Source organism: Peromyscus californicus, unplaced genomic scaffold (genome assembly GCF_007827085.1).
Source record: "Peromyscus californicus insignis strain IS unplaced genomic scaffold, ASM782708v3 Scaffold_17__1_contigs__length_78620276, whole genome shotgun sequence".
NCBI classification, from domain to species: Eukaryota; Metazoa; Chordata; class Mammalia; order Rodentia; family Cricetidae; genus Peromyscus; species Peromyscus californicus.
In genome coordinates this window covers 75685520-75692151 of record NW_026294469.1, presented here as the reverse complement: position 1 = coordinate 75692151, position 6632 = coordinate 75685520, and the positions used below count along the sequence as shown (strand labels likewise).

Here is a 6632-nt window from a genome sequence, read left to right as displayed (position 1 = left end):
ACAGAGGTCTTTTATCCATTTTTCTACTTCCACACCCATAATGTTCTCTGAGCCCTAGTATGTAGGTGCTGCACTATTTGAGGCTGGGTGCCACACAATCACTTATTATCTCCATTTTGATGAGCTGTGAATCTCTGTGATATTCCTCATCCATTGCAAAACATACATTCTTTTTAACTAAGGTAGGCACTATATTATATGTTGTTATAAGTATTTAAGTACTTCTGTAGGTCATTTGTATGTCATATTTTGAAAGCTGTTCATTTAATTATTATTGATTGAACCTTTTTATATTTATAAATCTAGCTAAAGGTAGTAGACTAGATTTCTAATATCAAGCATACATTCCTTCCTATTGTTTAAGACTTAAGTCCAAATGCACAGCTGTTGATCTTCCCCAAAATGAAAATGCCATTATTAAGTCTTTTGAGATATTGTGAATTGCCAGGCATTATTGTGGTCCATAGGCTTTACAGCTAGGTAGGACTATTGTTTGAGTCTCTCTTTTTGCAACTTACGTAACACCATCAAATACCACAAGAGCTAGTACTCCAGGACGAGGCTTCCAGGACAATTCTAACTCACTTTGCTAACTTCTGTGTCTGAAGCATATAATATCTCCCTCAATAGAATCTTACTTTCAACTTTTAGGAGACAACCAAAGACAATGACAATAGCCTATATCATTTTGAGAGTCATTTTGACTCCTCTGATCAACAAATTGAAGGGGTTTCCTATGCCTGTCAATGGCACTTTTGTTGATAATCTATGACTCTAGGGGGAGCATCGTATCACTGTTTACTGAAACTATATGTATAACATGTTTACACATATGTATATATCATATATGTATTTAAAATAAGCTTATAAAATGTTTATCTCTGGAAGCCATTTTATCAAAAGGAATTTAGAGATCCAGTGCAAGCCGAACCGATATCCCCATGGTATTCTTCATATAAACAGAGGAAAAAAAATCCCCAAATTCATGAATGCATAAAATGTCTCAATAGCCAAACTTATCATGTAGAATTTCTAAATAAGACTCCATTTGATCAGGAATTAAGGACAATAGTTGACAACTGCGACTTAAAAAAGCTAATATGCTACTGTAAGTCAAAGACAACAACTGAGTGACAAGGACATTAAATAGTAGAATAGAATCTTTACCAACTATACATCATATAGAGGATAAATATCCAAAATATACAAGGAAATCTAGAAACAAGCATTAAAAAAGAAGCATCCAATTTTAAAAATTACAAATTTGAATAAATTTCTAAAAAAAAATAAACAATAGGTAAGAAATAGTTTTAAAGGTGTTTAATATTTTTAACAATAAGGAAAATACTTAAACTATTTTGAGATTTGATCTTACCCAGTCAGAATGGCTAACATCAAGAAACCAACCAGCGACAATGTGCTTGGGGAAACGTGGACTCTCATATGTTGTTGGTAGAACTGCAAAGTGATCCAGCCTCTAGGGAAATCAGTGCTGAGACTTCTCAAAAATCTAAAAGTTGATAGGACCATATGACCCAGCTATACCACTCCTTGTGATATACCCAAAGGACTTAACAGCCTGCTACAGAGATACTTACTCAGCCATAGTCATTGCTGCTTTATTCGCAATAGTTAGGAAATGGAAACAACCTATGTGCCTTTCAATGGATAAAGAAAATGTGGTACGCATACACACCCAATAGAATTCTGTTCAACTATTAAGGAAAAATGAGTCCTTAAATTTTGCATATATATAATGGCTGGAACTCGAAAATATGAGTGTGATAACCTAGAACAGAATCTCAAATGCTGTAGATCTCTCTTACTTGTGGACTCTAGTTCTAAATCTTTGTATCTGAATATATAACCTGAGGTATATAGTATATAACATATAGCATATGGTATACAGTATATAGAACCTGGGAAAATAGAGATAATCTGGGAAGGAAGGGAAGAAGCTGTTTTAAAGAGAAGTAAAGTAGTAAGCAGGTGCTGTCAAGGGGTAAAAGTGAAAGATGGGAGGAGAAAGGGAACAAAACACAGAGAGGATAGGAAAAGACAGTATTTTCATGGTGTCTCATAGATGACATTTGTGCTTTTGCTTTCTTATTGTTTTTGCTTTTTGTCTCCTTTTTTATTCCTTTTTTAAAAAACTTTCTTTTTATTTATTCTTTATGTCTTTCACATCATGCCTCCCAATCCCACCCATCTCCCTCCACCCCAAAATAAAACAAAATAAAATTTAAGAGAAAAAGGAAAAAGAAAGGAAGAAAGGGAAAATCTCCTATGGAAGCTACAGTGTGATACAGTGAGTCATGAAGTAAACCCCTTTATCCATACATTATTTTATATGCAAGTGTTCATAAAAAGCATCATTGGTCTGCTTCGAGGCCCCTGTGGAGTGTTGCAGACTCAGTCTTTAGAGACATTATTGAAAAGAGTGTGTAGATTGCAGTCACTCTGATACTCTTTTTCTTGTTTGTGTTCTTAGTTATAGTTTGTTTTTTATTATATTATAGCTTCACTTTTTTTTTTCTGTAGTCTTTGGCTGTGCTTATTCCTTTATTCAATTCAAATTATTGCTCCCAGGTTTCTTTTCAGCAATTTTTTGTTGTTGTTGGATATCATTTTTTAGGCTGTTTGGATCATGGGAAGTTTCTCTCCTTCAAGTATGGCACACAATTTTGCAGGGTATGAATGGCATTATGTTTACTTAAGACTTGAGATATATCGGCAGCTCTGTTGCGACAGAGGCGGAGCGGCGAGGCCCCACTCCTGAAAGAGCAGTAACTACCCCCGTGGCTCATCACCATGCCCTCCCACCTGGACAAGAAGAAGGTAGCCAAAAAGAAGGAAGCTGCCAAAGCTCGGCAGCGTCCCAGAAAGGGACATGAGGAAAATGGAGACGCCCTCACAGAACCGAAGGTGGCAGAGGAGAAAAATGAGGAGGCCAACGACCGAGAGACCACAGAAGTGGATTTGCTGACCAAGGAGCTAGAGGACTTTGAGATGAAGAAAGCTGCTGCTCACGCTGTCACCGGCGTCCTGGCCTCTCACCCCAACAGTACTGACGTCCACACCACCAACCTCTCGCTCACCTTTCCTGGTCAAGAGCTGCTCAGTGACACCAAACGGGAACTAAACTCAGGCCGTCGTTATGGCCTCATGGGCTTAAATGGAATCGGAAAGTCCATGCGGCTCTCTGCTATTGGGAAACGTGAAGTGCTCATCCCTGAGCACATAGGCATCTACCATCTGACTCGCGAGATGCCTCCTAGCGAAAAAACACCCTTGCAGTGTGTGATGGAGGTGGACACAGAGCGGGCCATGCTGGAGAGGGAGGCTGAGCGGTTAGTTCATGGGGATGCGGAGTGTGAGAAGCTCGTGGAACTCTATGAGCGGCTGGAAGAGCTGGACGCCGACAAAACCGAGATGAGAGCCTCAAGGATCTTGCACGGATTGGGTTTCACACCTGCCATTCAGCGCAAGAAGCTGAAAGACTTCAGTGGTGGCTGGCGGATAAGAGTTGCTCTTGCCAGAGCCCTCTTTATTCAGCCCTTCACGCTGCTTCTGGATGAGCCTTCCAACCACCTGGACCTGGATGCTCGTGTGTGGCTGGGAGAGGAACTTAAGACTTTCAAGCGCATCCTGGTCCTTGTGTCCCATTCCCACAGACTTTCTGAATGGGGTCTGTACCAATATCATCCAAATGCGCAACAAGAAACTCAAGTATTACCCGGGTAATTATGTTCAGTATGTGAAGACACGGCTGGAGCTGGAGGAGAGCCAGATGAAGAGGTTTCACTGGGAGCAGGACCAGATTGCGCACAGAAAGAACTACTTTGCCAGGTTTGGCCATGGCAGTGCCAAGCTGGCCCGGCAGGCTCAAAGCAAAGAGAAAGCGCTACAGAAAATGATGGCATCAGGACTGACAGAAAGGGTTGTGAGTGACAAGACGCCGTTGTTTTATTTTCCACCGTGTGGTAAAATCCCACCACCTATCATTATGGTGCAGAACGTGAGCTTCAAGTATACAAAAGACGGGCCTTACATCTACAATAATCTAGAATTTGGCATTGACCTTGACATAGATGTGGCTCTGATGGGACCCAATGGTGCAGGGAAGTCCACTCTTTTGAAGTTTCTAACTGGAGAGCTTCTACCCACAGATGGAATGACACGGAAGCATTCTCATGTCGAGTTACCATCAGCACTTACAGGAGCAGCTGGACCTGAACCTTTCACCATTGGAGTATATGATGAAGTGCTACCCAGGATCAAGGAGAAGGAAGAGATGATGAAGATCATTGGGGGATAACGGCCTCACTGAGAAACAACAGGTGAGTCCAATCCGGAACCTGTCGGATGGGCAGAAGTGCCAAGTGTGTCTGGCCTGGCTGGCCTGGCAGAACCCTCACATGCTCTTTCTGGATAAGCCTACCAATCACCTGGACATAGAGACCACTGATGCACTGCCAGATGCCATCAATGAGTTTGAGGGTGGTATGATGCTAGTCAAGCATGACTTCAGACTCATGCAGCAGGTTGCGCAGGAGATTTGGGTCTGTGAGAAGCAGACCATCACTAAGTGGCCTGGAGACATCCTGGCTTACAAGGAGCACCTCAATTCCAAGCTGGTAGATGAGGAGCCCCAGCTCACCAAGAGGACCCACAACGGGTGAGCCCTCAGGCAGGCTTGTGTCCGGAATGCCACCTGGAGCTTGCCAGCTGACACCTGACCAGCCACGCAGGACAGGACCCTGGGGCTGCACTCCCGCACTGCTGCATTCCAGCCCCCAGCTTCCCCCTCAGCCTGTCTTCGCTGCATCTTATCTCCAGCTGGACAACACCTGTCCGCTTCCCATCTTCGGTCCATTTGGGTCTATGTCTGGACTCAGCTGGCTGTTCCCTCCAGATCCTTGCTGGTTACCTTGCCCTGAGAGACACAGCCAGGGGTCCCTGGGTTAACCCAAGGGCCCAAGCCCTGGTCTGGCCCTGGAAGGATTCAAGAGCCTTGTTTTATGGGTTTTGGTGATGTTGGAGGAATACTACCAGCCCATCACACCCATTCCTTATTGCTTCTGGTTTGGAGCCCTGGTCCAGGGCTATAGTCCTGGTTGGCATTTTAATAATTATTTAACTGTACATCTGTGTGTCATTTACAAAGAGTCCAATAAAGAGGAAGCCACAGTCAAAACAAAAAAACAAAACAAAACAAAAAAAAAAGACGAGATATATAGCTCTGGGCTCCTCTAACTTACTGAGTTCCATTGAGAAATCAAATGTTATTCTGTTGAGCTTTTCTTTACATGTGACTTGTTTTATCTCTTGTAGTATTCAATATTTTTCTTTGTTCTGTATATTAAGTGTTTTGACTGATATGCCATGGTGTTTTTCTTTTTTGGTCTTGTCTAGTTGTGGCTCTGTGTTTATCTGTTGGGTTCTTTGCTATTTTCTGTATGTTATAATTCAGCTACCCATCTTCACATCCTTATTTCTGTACTTACTTGATTTACCCTATTGCTGAGATTTTCTCACTCCATTTTTATTTTATTTGGACTATTAGGCTTTTCATTTCTAAAATTTTATTGTATTTTCTTTATTCAGTTTTTTCTTATATTGTGAATCATCCTCCATGTCTTGTTAATTTGTGTTCTATTTTACATCATTTAGGAATTTGTATCCTCTTTGATTCCATTTGTCACATTTTTATTATTCTTTTGAATACTTTATCTGGGGTTTCAATGATTTCACTCCCATTAAAGACTTTTACTGTAGACTTAATAATTTTTGAACAAGTTGTTTTCATTGATTTTTATGTTTCTTGAGTTTCTGCATTGGATTTGAACATCTGTATTATGCCATTTGTCGGATCAATGCACTTGTTTGCAATGTCCAAGTGTGGTTTTAAAAAATAAATAGTGTTCAAGCCTTAACTTTCAGCAGATTCAATACTCATTATTGGATATTAAGTCTAATAAGTTAATACTGCTGTGCTAGTTTTCCAGATTTTCAATAACCAGGTGCTACTGGATGGCCAGCTGAAATCTGTAGAACTGTAATGTAATTTTCCTCTAACCATACATTCATCCCACATAGTCAAGGTATAGTACTCCATAATTGCTCTATTTTTACAGTACAAGAAGCAAACTTAATCAATGCATATGCCAACAAAAAATACAATCATAGCTAGTTTTTTTTAAATCCCTTAAATTTCTACAATTTTTTGATGAGAAAGGAACTGCTCTCTAATTATCCCTGTATAATTCCTTGAAGTTTCCAGTATATGTATAATTCATCCTTAGCAGCAAATCCACAGATGTAGCTGGAGAGCTTCTCTCTGGGTCCCGCCAAGCCCCGGCAGTCTGACAGCCCACTTATAAAATAAACACACAGACGCTTATATTATTTAAACTGTTTGGCCTAATGGCTCAGGCTTCTATCTATCTAGTTCTTACATCTTAAATTAATCCATTTTTATAAATCTATACCTTGCCACGTGGCTCGTGGCTTACCGGTATCTCCACATGCTGCTTGTCATGGCAGTGTCTCCCTCTGCCTTCCTGTTCTCTCAATTCTCCTGTTAGTCCTGCCTATACTTCCTGCCTGGCCACTGGCCAATCAGTGTTTTA

The 6632-nt window shown here is 40.9% G+C and overlaps 1 pseudogene; it reads left to right on the top strand.

The window, feature by feature from the left end:
• Window positions 1-2811: 2811 nt before the first annotated feature.
• On the top strand, window positions 2812-4682 carry LOC128112392 (ATP-binding cassette sub-family F member 2-like; annotated as a pseudogene).
• The last annotated feature ends 1950 nt before the right edge of the window (window positions 4683-6632 follow it).